Raw genomic sequence first — 13,933 nt, forward strand, 5'->3', positions numbered from 1 at the left:
CTCCAGACAGCTTCACTGCTGGACTGGATGAATCTGAGCTAGCTTACTGTATTTATATGTAGCCAAAGACTTGTGACTTCACCTTCTAAAGCAGTAACAAGGTGTTGTAGGATTGTTTAATTTGTTTTATATCCTATGGTAGAAACTCCTGTCATTCTTTGAAATAGATAAATGACTTATTCATTATTAGTTCATAGTTTTGATTGCTAGATTGTGCAACATTTAGTACATTACCGAACACAGAGTTGGTGGATCCCATTCAGGAAAAGATCAAGTGTCCAGGCCCATCTTCCCAAATGCCAACTGGTTCATGTTGCTCTGTAAGTATAAAGTGAAATATAATTGGTTTCTTCCCCAAAGGATGGAGGCATGATTTACAGTCAATGCAAAGTCTTTAATTTCTGTGATGAGAGAAATATATCTCTGGCTTCACCCTGAGATTGAAATCTTCATATTATTTGTACATTTTTTTTCTGGGGGGGGGTAAGGAAGACCTAAAGACAAATATTTTTATGTATTACATAATCCATAAACTCTGAAACATTTAAGTCACATTACTATGCTCTTGGAGGTGATTATGATTTCCTTATTTAAGTTTCAGTGAGCATTTGACCTGTGCCATGTTAAATTTTCTAAAATGCTTTAGAAAATTTCATGGTACAAGGTCCAGGAGAGCATAGTGACTGAAACTATCTGGGAGTAACTTTTCTGGATTAGGTATATGGATAATGAAATAAAAATCTACAACAAAATGATATTTTTGATGACAACAAAGGCTAAATGGAGAAAAGATTGCAAACAGTACGTAGACTGGACTATGAGTAGATCAGTCCTTGGAATATTTGTAGATATTTCCCAATTTTTTGATTTAGTATTTCATTTTTCCCCATCTAAATGTAAAAACAATTTTTAATATTCATTTTTTAAATTTTGTGTTCCAAATTCTCTCTCTTCTTCCTTCCCCACACCCCCATTGAGAAGACGAGCAATTCAATATGTAATATATTTGTAGTCATCCAAAACACTTCTATAAATCATATTGTGATAGAAAACATAGACCAAAAAGATAAACCCTCAAAAATAGTAAAGAAAGCAAATAAAATATGATTCAATCTGTATTCAGACACCACCAGTTCTTTCTCTGGGGAGGGCTAACTTTATTCATCACAAGTCTTTCAGAGTTGTCATGGATTATATTGCTGAGAGTAGTGAAGTAATTCACACCTTATCTTCTTGCAATATTGCCATCACTTTGGACATAGTATATTTCACTTTGCATCAGCTCATGTAAGTTTTTCCAGGTTTTTCTGAGAGCATCCTGCTCTTCATTTTTTTAAAATAATATTTACTTATAAAAAATTTGATTTTATCTAAAATTACATGCATAGATATTTAACTTCTAATAATAAGGGAGGAGCAACAAAAACTTAAATATGGTAAAAACTTTATCAACAACAAATACAAATGATATTTTTAGTGCTAAGAGGGCAAAATTTCTCAAAGATAAGAAAAGGCATCCTAATTTGTAGAAAATCAGGCCCAAGGGGCGGCCAGGTAGCACAGCAAGTAAGAGCACCGGCTCCAGTGTTGAGAAGACCTGGAGATCGAATCCCGGGCTCAGACACTTAGCACCCACCCAGAAACACCTGGCCATGTAACCTTCATCAAGTTACTTAACCCCAATTGCTTAAAAAGAAAAAAAAAGAAAATCAGGCCCAGTTGTATGCAATGGATTCAATTAATCTCTACCACAAAATACAAGCATTAGGATGGAATGCCTGTTTTTAATCACATCTATTTAAAATATGCTTAATTGGGACTGTTCATTCTTATCTTGGCAGTTCATGTATTCAGGAAAATATAGAGTAGAACATGAAAGTGAGTGTGGGTGTCTAAAGCCTGCTAAAGCTTCTCAATGGCAAACTGTTCTTTTTTTTCCATGAAGCTTCTGAAGAAGTCATCTGTTTCCATTTCCCCCTGGAAATCCTCAGTGACAGTGTCTGCCTCCTCCTCTGTCACATGGGCTGCCACCTTCAGCTTCACCTGGAAGGACACTCATGTCGTAGCTCTAGCTAAGCTCATGCTACATTTGTATACTCTTTCAAAGCCCAGTTTCATGACTGAGCAGTTCATATTTGCTGAGGACAGTCTTCCTTTTGGCCTCCAGGCTGGACCCTAAAAGGAGATTTTTTGGGGGGGTAAGATCTTCTATATTCTTTACCAAGTCGTCCTTGGTCACTAATGACCTGCTTCAGCTGGGGCTGAGTCGTGAACTGCTCAAGGAACACTTCCTTGTTCATCCATATCTGCTAACTGTGACAGGCTGAGCTCTGAGAGTTCTGGAGACCCATAAGGGATATCAGGTATTTTGTAACAACACCCATTTTTGCCTGTCAGCATCGGGCATCTATTGTGGGAACAGGCAATGGCATAATGGAGAGGAATCCATAGGAGGGAGCTATAGGTTTTGGAGTGGAATACCTTGAGACTGGAGAAACAATGTCAGTAACTGGTACAGAAGCCATGGGTCTCTTTGCATCCTGTAGAAAATATGAGGGGAGAAATGGGAAAGCCTGGCAGCATAAGGAGGCATTCTTGCTGGACCACTGTACAGGTATGGAAATACTGAACTGGGAGTCAAAACTTGAGGATTCTTCCAAAACTCATTCAAGAGACTGAATATTTTCCCAAAGAGTACATGGTAAAACTATTTACTAATGAACAGGTGTATCAGCAATGCCATATTCACAATGCCTATGGAAATTACAGATATGCTGATATAATTATCCATCACAAAATACATCATGCTTGCCATATGGGGGAATAAGCTAGAAAATTTATTAAGATACCAAAAGACTGAGTCCCAAAACCAGAAAGTGAAAGCCATCAGAGTAGTTATGACATTGGCACAGGTAGATAAAGTAGAAAGCACCCACATTCTCAAGCCTTTAAAACAGAACAGGCTACCTCAGGCAAAGGTCCTCCTCTCCCCACTCACAGCAACCACCCAGCGTCCAGGAAGCTTGCTCCCAGCAGCTCCGGCCCCTGGCAGTCCTCAGCAGGAGTCCTTAGCAGAAATTCTGGCTGACTCAAAAAGGGCTTTGTGGTGCCGCTGCCTCTGCTGCTGCCGCCGCCATCACCGCCATCCCGCCACTGCCAGCCACCACAGGAACTCTAGCTTGGCTTCTGCTTCCTCTTGCTCTGCCCTTTCCTGCTACGTCAGCAAGTCCAATGGGGCATGGAAGATCTTTAAATCCTATAACCCTTACAACAGGTAACATACACTCCATTTTTGTCTGCTAAATGATGTATTGGAGGATAAACGCTGATCAATGGTTTTGCCTGAGGAAACCAGATACTAATGTTAATTGCAAGATTGTTTACAGTGAATGGTAATTTGAACTCTACATCTTTCTGTATTTCAGCTATGCTCTAGTGCCGTGTTTCCCCGATAATAAGACACTGTCTTATTAAATTTTTTGGATAGAAAAACACCAGAGGGCTTATTTTCAGGGGAGGGCTTATTTTAATTAACATTGACAGCAATTTTAATAAACAGGTAAATGTGAACAAAAAAATGTACCTTTATTCAATAAGCAAATCACTGGGGAAGAACAGGATGACGCGCTCACTGCTGCAGCTCTGATTGGATGCAGCTCGGAGTGTGGTGTGCATTTCACGGGGGAGGGGGGGGACGACAGTGCATACAGAGGGTACTGTAATGTAGCGTGTAGTGCAGAGGATCACCTTCACTATAGTAGCAATCTCAATAGGGCTTATTTTCGGGGGAGGGCTTATTATTGGGGAAACACGGTGTTTACTGAGGAGGGACTCTGTAAGTTACTGCTTCTGCTGCTGGAGGCTGGTGAGACACTCCTCCCCCCTCCCCCCTCCCACACCCACACCCACACACACACACACACACACACACACACACACACACACACACACACACACTGCATTGTGGCCCCGAGCTCTGGGCTGCTAGTGCTCCTCCTCACCCTGCGGCAAAACAACAGAATCAGGCATCAGTACTAGCAAATAGACCCCTGTAATCTCCTTCTGACCAGTTGTTTGACCCGCTTACAATCTAGGGACTGAGAGCTCTGAAAACAGCTGCTGCCACTGCTGATTAAGTGGCTTACAAGGACTACTCTTAGTTTCCTGGGGCTGGGTCTGTGCTGGCACAGCCTGCACTGGACTGTGCTCCTCTCTCACTGTGGTGTAACAGACCTTTCCTGCTGACCTTATAAGTTACCTTGGGCTGGAAAAATTGTTTCGCTCCAGTTTTTTGATGGGTTCTCTAGAAATGGTTTAGATTCATTATTTAAAGGTAGTTAGAGATGTTTTGGGTAGGATGCAGATAAGTTCCTGCCTTTACTCCACCATCTTGGCCCTGTCTCCCCAATTGTTTTAGTTGAAGTTACCATCTGGAAACTTGCAATAAACTTATTTTTAGTGCTGTTTGACTAATTGACTTGTTCCATTTTATAAAGTGGACATTACAGGACTGATGAAGCAGTTGTTGCTGAGTCAGAATTGGGTGAGTATACAAAAGGGAAGTCCCAAGCCACCCCTTCTTCATTTTGTTTTCTATTGTGGCTGCAAGAAGGCAAGAAAAACATGGTATTTGAGAGGTAGATGGGGTAAGGCTTCTACTCAAACCTAATTGTGATGATTATTCCTTATTGATCTAAGGTGAATTAGTATTTCAAGATGAATGTCCAGGGAATCTTGTGAGTCTAAGAAATACAAAGATTTTATTTGAAGTTTCATCAGACCAAAATGACAGTGACTTTAGTGGCCAAAAGAGCAGCAGTGCTCAAAGGCCATGGGAATAGCTAAAGAGATAAGAAGATCAACCCAAGAACTATGACATCTCCAGGGAATTAGATCCTTGGTGACCACTCAAAAGTGCGGTTTTGGGAATTGACAAGTTCATGTACTCTCTAATACAAACTGGGTTTTCCCCCCCATCAGGGAAATTCAGCTAAGATCTCAGTCAGGATTCCATGAACAGTAAAAGGACTCAGTGCCAGGAGTTGTGAGATACCCCTCAATCTCAGTGGGCTCTGTCTTGTGTCTCACTGCAATTGAATTTTAAATTTGTCTATTTTCCCAGAAGTTCTCTGTCTCTCTCTGTCTCTCTGTCTCTCTCTGTCTCTCTGTCTCTCTCTCTCTCTCTGTCTCTCTCTCTCTCTCTGTCTCTCTCTCTCTCTCTCTCAGAGACAGAGAAAGACAGAGAGAGAGGCATAAAGATGAAAAGATGCAGAGGAGAAGAGGGGAGGTGAAAGGAAAACAGGGGAGAGGAAATAAGGAAAAAAGGGAAGGGAGAGAAAGGGAGGAGAAAGATGAGAAAGGGAAAGGAAGTGAGAGTTCAGAAATAAAAACAGGAAAAAAAGAAAGGGGAAAAATAAGCAAGAAATATCTGATTTCTATTTGAATTTAGAAAACTAAACAGCTAAATGTACATTAAATCAAGTCTTACACAGCAGGGAAGTAGTCTCTCTTGGTAACTACTGACAGCAAAGTGGGCATGCAATTTATTTGTCACTTCCAAGTGTGTCCTTACTTTTGTAAGTGTTTCTCTGCATATCAAGTGGTTCAGTGTATCAAACTCCTGAATGAAACTTCTGAAGTTATAGAATGCTATCATGACTTCTGGCTTCTCTTTCTCTCTTTGGTGATTGTTATGTTTTTTCTCTTTATTCCCATTAATGGTTGGTTGCTTTTCTCAGAGAAAGAAGATTGAAAGGGTAGACCGCAAGTAGTGACACCTTCTTCAGATCACACTGGCAATGTATTTTTTTTTCATTACTTGCTTTGATATTTTCTTTTCTTTTTTTGATTTTGAGGGAAGAGACCTATAAATTGTGGTAGGTTGGTTAGGCAGTACTACACATGAATTGGTTTTACTAATCCATGAATTTGTTTCTAAAACATTTTATCATTAACTAATTAATGAAAGAAAAAATGATTTTACACTAATTATTATTATTGTTGTGAAACAGAAAGAAGCTTGGATCTATAGTCACTGTCTCTACCATTTGTTATCTTTGTGACCATGGAAAGGATATTAAACATCTGAGCTTCTGTTTCCTCATATGTAAAATGAAATGATTGATAATGACTAGATAATACATATGGTCAATCTGAACTCTATACCATATCACTGAAAGGGGAATTTTTATGTAACACTTCAACAAAAGGAAGCAGTCTTTCTAAAATTATTCTTCCCCACATCTAAAAGGAAACACTTTTATCTTTTTCTCTATATTTTCTTTCTTTTTCCCCCCACTGTTCCTTAACTAGTATTTTCTTCTTTTCTCCTTGTTCTTTATTTCCTATCTTTGCAAAGCTAGAATGGTAAAGTATTGGAGGTATGCTCAAGTTAGTGGTCAAGATCATGTATTTTTTTTTGTTTGGGGAGGAGAGACTTCAAGGATAATGATTATGATACTATTCCATTACTTCACCCAAAAGCCTTGATTTTCTCTATTTCTCTCTGTCTGTCTGTCTCTATCTCCCTCTCCCCACACTGTGTCTCTCTCTTTGTCTCTCACATATAAAACTTGTAAAAAGAAAACTTGTAAAAGAAACCTATGATCTTTGATATCTAATATGCTGTTTTACATTGATACCAAATTAAGTTGTTAATTTTTTTTGTCAAATAATTTAAACATATTAATTTTCTTTTGGATTCATGTAACTATTTTAAACAGTTTCCCCTCAGTTAATTCCTCATAGATAAATATTGTGCTTTATTTCATGAATATTCTATTTCATAGGATAATGCCTAACCTGTTCCACTGGGTTGGTTTCATATGACTACTTCCACTGTTTTGATATGTGATATATGGACTGGAAATGTGAATCCACCCTTAATCCATCTTGTGTAAGTCAGTATTTAAGTCAATGTATCAAGCAACAGAAACAATAGAATATTGTATAGAAGATTACAATAAAACCAAAACATAGGGCATTTCTGAAAATAGCTCCATGAAACTCTGTGTGTGTGTGTTGTTAGCATTCAGATATATGAACAAATACAGATTTAATGGAATTAAGAGGTATATTCCTCCCTGTATAAAATATTGGTTTCTTAAATCTAGGCCACAGGACAACATCTTTGGATTTAACTGAATGATTGAATGAAATTGAATGAAAAATGCTTGCATTAATGTCTTGAGTTTTATTTCCGCAGGTGTTCAGCACTTTCCTCTGCTGCTGTGAGAAGAAACATCATGTGGGTTTCTGAAATGGCTTCCTGGCTTTGATAATCTAGATGGGTAATGAAGAGTTAGCATTGAAAAATACTTTAAAGTAATCATTTGGATCTTACTTTCTGAATGATTTTTTTTCCTTTGAAAGAGTGAAAAGCTTTAGTGAAGAAATTCTAAAAGTTTATATTAATGTCTTCTGTTCATAAAAAAAAATGTTTTTTGCAGATATAAAAAAGGATCAATATAATGGTGATGAAATCTAAGTAGGTACTTATTAACATTATAATAGCTTTGTTTATCTTATATCCTGTGGCAGAAAATAAATCATTGTTCTACTAAATCTAAAAACAAAACATTTTATTCAGCTATATAGAATTATTTTGTTAGATGGTTAAAAACAGAATAGTTCACTCATCTGAGATTGGAAGAAGAATGTTACCCCTCCTCCCCCCAGAAAGTTGGAAAACAATTTATTATACTTTAAACAGGTATTTACCATTCCCATTTATGCTGAGATGTGGTAGGTATACTGTACCTGAATAAACATCTGCATTATCCCCAGTTACAGTTATTGCTATTTGTATATTCAAGGCAGTGAACATGCTGTATATGTAAGGAGACAAAGCAATGATAAATGATTTTTATTAGCACTGTAACTCCTAGAGGTAAGGAGATAAATATGCTGCAATAAATGGGTTCTGGAAGAAGAGGTCTTTGACAGGGAGATGCTTGTTACTACAAAATCTTGTTATATTTTACATAGCAAATAAGTTTTGTATTAATAACATTTGCAAGCTGTGCATCTCTAAGGCCTGGGATAGAAATTTAATTTACTTGCATGGATTTACTAGGATTCAAATATAATTTCTGGATCTACCTAATGCCAGATGTTTTTTTTAAAGATGGAACTTAGTATTTAAATGAAAAATTATACCAAATAACAAAGACTGAGTTATGTTCCCCTAAAAATATAAATCTGCCAAACTAAATATGCTTAGTGAGAAAGAAAAAAAAATGGAGAGAGAATCAAGACCTGGGTTCTATTCATTCACAAACTATAAAATTTATTTATATGATTTGATCTTTCCAGTCCAGAACTATTTAATTAATATGAAAAAAATTAAAAAGCAAAATCATATGGTAGTAAATGCCCTCTCCAACTTAAAAAAGTGTCTGAGTTCATGCATCAAAGAATAATGATCTCAATTTCCTTGCCTTGAATATTGGAAATGCTTGATACAATTTTGCTGAATTGAGTTTTAATTGTTGTTGTTTTTTATTTTTATTATTATTATTATGAATCTTGTTATTGCAGATGAGTCACAGTTGTTGGTAAATATCTTATACGAACACATTCTGTGTATTCCATGATGTGATCATCTTTTTCTGTGAAGACATACAGCTGTGAGAATGACACCAACAGGAAAGTAGCTAATAGAAATTTTATGAATCAGGTGGTTTTGCCTACAAGCAGTCAGTCACCAGAGGACCAGAGTCAGAGTAAAGTTTGTGAAGCCACATTTAGGTAAATCAGTAATACATAACAAAGAATTTATTTAATTGGTCAAAGGTAGCTTCAATCACATAAAGATGGAAAAGAAGCAAAAAAAGTAAGAATTATTCTAAAAGGAAGAAGTAAGAGGAATTAGCAGTAGCTGGATTGAAAGTAAGGAAGTTGAGAAGGTAAAAAATGGAAAAGGAGCATTCCTTGTTGAAGAGATTAAGTTGATGTTGGTGACTATATGTGGCAGATTGTTTTCATAGCTTGTGCCTTAGGAATCAAAGTTCTTTACTCACAGAGACTAGGTACAACTTTAGAAGTTGCTCAGTTTTTCATACTCTCCATCATTCATTTTTCCCCTCCCAGTAGTCTAGTAGTCTTCCTAGTAGAAATCCTCGTAGTCTCAGAATTTGACTTTTATCATTCCTTTAAAGGAGTGTCAACTTCCATGTAACCAAACTTGAATTCAGAGGAGAATAAACGTGCTTATTATGTAAAACAGAAAACATGAAAAACGATGTACCAATAAGACAGTCAAGAAAAATTTCACTTTGAGCAAATCATGAGTTTTTTTTTTAGGAACCTCTACTATCACTCCAATGTGAGAAGAATGCATAAAAACACAATGCAGATTGCAAAAGACAAAATTGATAGTTATTTTCATAAGATTTTAAATACCTAAAATAATCATTGAAAATAGAATTGGAAGAAAAGATGCAGATTGGGAAAATCTATAATAAACACTTGATAAGATACTGTTTTTTAAAACCTAACAGTCAAGAATCATGTCTTCATAAACAAGAAATCAAAAGTCATCATTTCTCAAAGAATATACACAGACAATAAGGGAGAAAATGTTTGAAATCACTTGCAATTACAGAAATGGAAATTTAAAAACTCTAAGATATGAACTCACACATATCAAATTGGCACTAATGGGAAAGATAGGGAATTTCAATGTCTGTATGTCCATGAGGAAACCAGCCTTCACTGCTATTTAAACTGTGGATTAGTCTAATGTTCTGGAAATTAATTGTGAATTAAGTGATAAAAGATCTTAAATCATTCATGCTGTACTCACCACAACCTCTGAGACTTAGATGGAAAAAAGTAAGGGTTGATTCTCTGCCATTTGGGCTAATTTTGGCTGGACAATTAGCACCAAAAAGATAGAGGCCCTTCACCAATAAGCATCACACCATCCATATATTGAACCTTTGATTAAAGCAAATGGAGAAATTTTGAATGCTATGGATATGTTCAGTTACCTTGGCAGTATACTTTCCAGATATATCCACATAGATAATTAAACTGACTGACAAATTGCAAGAGTTAGCTCAGTGTCTGGGAAGCTTCAAAAGCAAGTGAAGAGAAGTATTAGGATGCCTACCAAACTGATGGTTTATGGAGACATTGTTCTAACTTCATTGCTTTATGATTGTGAAACCTGGGTAGTTTACCAGCACCATGCCAGAAAATGGAAGTGCTCCCATTTCAATTGTCTTGGGAAGATTGTGAACATTACCTGGAAAGACAAGGTACTAGAGACTGAGGTCCTCCCTCAAACTCAGTTCCAAAGGGCTAGCCACATAGTCCAAAGGCCAAACATTTATCTTAAAGACTGTTTTATGGATAATTCATACAAGCACTCAGATGGAGGTCAGAGGAAGAGATAGAAGGTCACTCTCAATGTCTCTCTGAAGAGCTTTTAAATTGATTATGATACATGACACACTATGAACAAAGCAGAATTGCAGTAACTCAAAAGAAATATGAGAAGCATAAATCTAGAGACATCTCCCCACCAAATGTTCAGATGAACTATGTGTACCTGACCTGAAATAGAGCCTTCCCAGCTAGTTTCCAACTGATCCAATACAGTGGAATACTCTGTCCCTTGACTCCAACACCACAATGTTATTTTTGTCCTCTTTGTGTATGAGGTACAAAGAACTTTTCTTTAATCAAAAGCTAGACATAAAATAAATGACTATGGTGGAGAAATTAGTGAGGAAACTTGTATGTGAATAACACGATATTATTCAATAAAGAATGATTTCTGATGAAAGCTTAGTGTTCATATTATTTGACTATAAATCGCAAAAAAAGATTCTTATTCTTATAATTTTGAATCAGTTACCTATATAAAGAAGAAATGAGACTTCTATTGAAGAAAACTGGTGTACTTTTCCCATTAAATTCTTTTGATTTTGTCTACATTTACTTTATTAATCCTAAAAGGTATCTAAATGTTCCAATATATACAACACTAATCTGGAGTAAAAAAAATACCTAAGTTCAAATCTCAACTCAGACACTTAATAGCTGTATGAACCTGGTCAAATCACCAAATCTCTGTTTGCATGAGTTTCCTCATCTGTAAAAGGGTGATAATAATAGCATCTACTCCCCAGAGCTGTTGTAAATATCAGATTAGTTTGTAATTGCAAAGAATTTAGCCTTGTGCCTGGCACATAATAAGATAGATAGATAGGCAAACAGACACATGTCTCCATACACACACACGCACACACACACACACACACATATATATATATTAATATGTATTATTATATGCATATACATATCTGCATGTATGGTTTGTTGGCCTTCATTCTCAAAAAGGACCAAAATTCCATCAGTTTAGTGGATTTATGTCCAGCTGGGGTTGATAAGATCAATATAAGCTGGGAAGACTGTACTACATGTCAGGCACAAATAATCCATATGTACATTTAGAGTGGAGATGCCTCTTTATTTGCTCATATCACATTTCTTTTGAACTACTTCATTTCTGCTTTACTCACAGAGTATGGCAACTATTTTGATATGTGGCATGCCATTCTGGATAGTACTATGCCAATGACTCCCGTGTCTCACAACCAATACTAAAGTTCTTTAGAGAGATCTTGAGAGTGTCTTTGTATAACTTCCTCTGATTTCTCCAATAATGTTTGTCTTGTGAGTTATCCGTGAGATAGTCTTTTAGGAAAATATATTTTTGGTATTCAAATAATGTGGATTGCTCATTAGAATTGTACTCTTTTCAGTAAACTTTTAATGCTTGGAAGTTCAGCTTAAGAAAGGACCTCAGTGACTTATAATTTATCTTGCGATATGACCCTCAGAATCTCCCTAAGACAATTCAAATGGAAGCAGTTCAATTTTCTGGCATAGTGCTGATAAACTGTCCAGGTTTCATAGACATACAACAATGACTTCAGCACAATGGCTTTGTAGACCTTCAGTTTGGTAGTCAGTCTAATACCTCTTCTCTCCCACACTTTCATTCTGAGCCTCCCAAACACTGAGCTAGCTCTAACAATTCATGAGTAAATTTAATCATTTGTGTGCACATCCCTGAAGAGTATACTTCCAATATAAGTGAACATATCCACAGCATTCCAATTTCTCCATTTACCTTAACTGACGGTTCTATGCACGAATGGTGTGGTGTTGGATGGAGGAGAACCTTTATTTTTTTGGTGTTGTCAGTCCCAAATTAGTGCAAGTAATAGATAACTGATCCATATTCTGTTGAATGTCTGCTTCAGAAGCTGTATTGAGTGCACAATCATCTGAGAATAAAAAGTTATGCATCAATTCTCTTTCCACTTTAGTCTTGTCTTGTAGCCTTTTCAAACTAAATAATTTACAGTCAGTACACTAGTTGACCTTGATTCTTTTTCTCTGTCTTCTGTGAAGGTGTCTGGCAATATAATAGAAAACATTATGCTAAAACATATGTGAGCAAGCATATAGCCCTACTTCACTCCATTGGTGACTGGGAAAGCTTGAGATCATTATAGAGAACCTAGGCAAGCATGCTGTCATCAAACTGGTGTACAATATTGATGAACTTTTTTGGAAAATCAAACTTTGCTAAATTTTCTACAAGCCCTCATGACTGACTACCATCTGTTCCTCAGCCATTTTTGAAGCCACACTGACTCTCAAGTTGACGAATATCTTCCAGGTGAAGTATCAGCTGATTAAGGAGGATTCTGGAAACAAATGAGAGACACCCCACTCCAACTATCTATGACTGTCATAAGACATCATCTCCCCTTTTCCTTTATAGAAGTAGATAATGGATACATTCTTGAACTCCTGGAGGATCACCTTCTCTTGCCATATAACCTGTAAAATCTCTGTCAGTTTTTGAATGAATAGTGGACTCCCTGTCTTATAAATCTCAGCTAGAATAGAATTAGCCCCAGGCACTTTGCTGTATTAGAGGTGTCTAATGGCATTCAAAAATTCTTTTTTATTGGAAGTTTGGTTAGAGAGTGATTGACTACAACCTGATATATAAGGTCAGTGGCTTCAGCCTTGATTATTGATGATCTGTTGGGAACACAATGTTGCCTCTCCAGGATTCTTTCTAAGTCAGTAATCAATGTGGCTCCATCAGCACTGAGTACTTTAGCTACACTATTTGGTGCATAAATAGCTTTAAGAGCATTGTAGATGAACTTTGGATTGTTACTATCAGCATAAAACTAAACTTCAGCTACTTTTTTATTGAGCTAAGAATCTTGCATCTCTATAATCTTCACTTGTATTTTACTAGGAGTTAAACACTGCCTTCTTAAAGACAGTTGAACTATCTTGCTGGTAAACCCTGTGGAGTTCTCTTTTTTTCATTTAGCAGTTTCTGACTTTCCCCATCATTTTTATGAAACCAATCTTGATATTTGCAAGTGTTCTGCCCCAGATGAGAAAATGTGGTGCTGTGTACCAAATCTCTGAAAGGTGCCCACTCCTGCTCCACTGTTGCCAACCATATGTGTTGGCTCAGCTTTCCCTTATCATGCTCAGAGAACAACGCTAATCTTTGACATTGAGCTTTCTGGTAGTAGACTTCCTTTGGGGTTTACTACTTTTATTAAATGCAAATGTTTAGCGTGGAGAGGATGTGTCTATGATTGTTCCAGTACTCTGTTTCAGACATCGCCTTTATTATGCTCACATCCTCTCTGTCTCTTCTCCTAGCATTGATAGCTGATTAAAGGCCAATATTTGCTGTGAGGGTGCATCCAGGAAATGTTATTGTATTTAGTTAAATGGAAGACATGGATGGTGATGAGAAGGTCATGTGACACACTGCTCTTCATGAGAGAGTGACTCGCTGTTCGTGACTATTCCTTCTCCAAAGATACCCTGCATTTTCGGATATTTTGCACCTACTCTGACATGAAAGTCACCC

General features: G+C 36.9%; 1 pseudogene; it reads right to left on the reverse strand.

Moving 5' to 3' along the window:
- Positions 1 to 1,902: 1,902 nt before the first annotated feature.
- Positions 1,903 to 7,776, reverse strand: LOC138163041 (vacuolar protein sorting-associated protein 37A-like; annotated as a pseudogene).
- Positions 7,777 to 13,933: the final 6,157 nt, after the last annotated feature.

This window comes from Petaurus breviceps, unplaced genomic scaffold (assembly GCF_028583685.1).
Source record: "Petaurus breviceps papuanus isolate PSGF00001 unplaced genomic scaffold, PetGlider_PUasm1.0 187, whole genome shotgun sequence".
NCBI classification, from domain to species: Eukaryota; Metazoa; Chordata; class Mammalia; order Diprotodontia; family Petauridae; genus Petaurus; species Petaurus breviceps.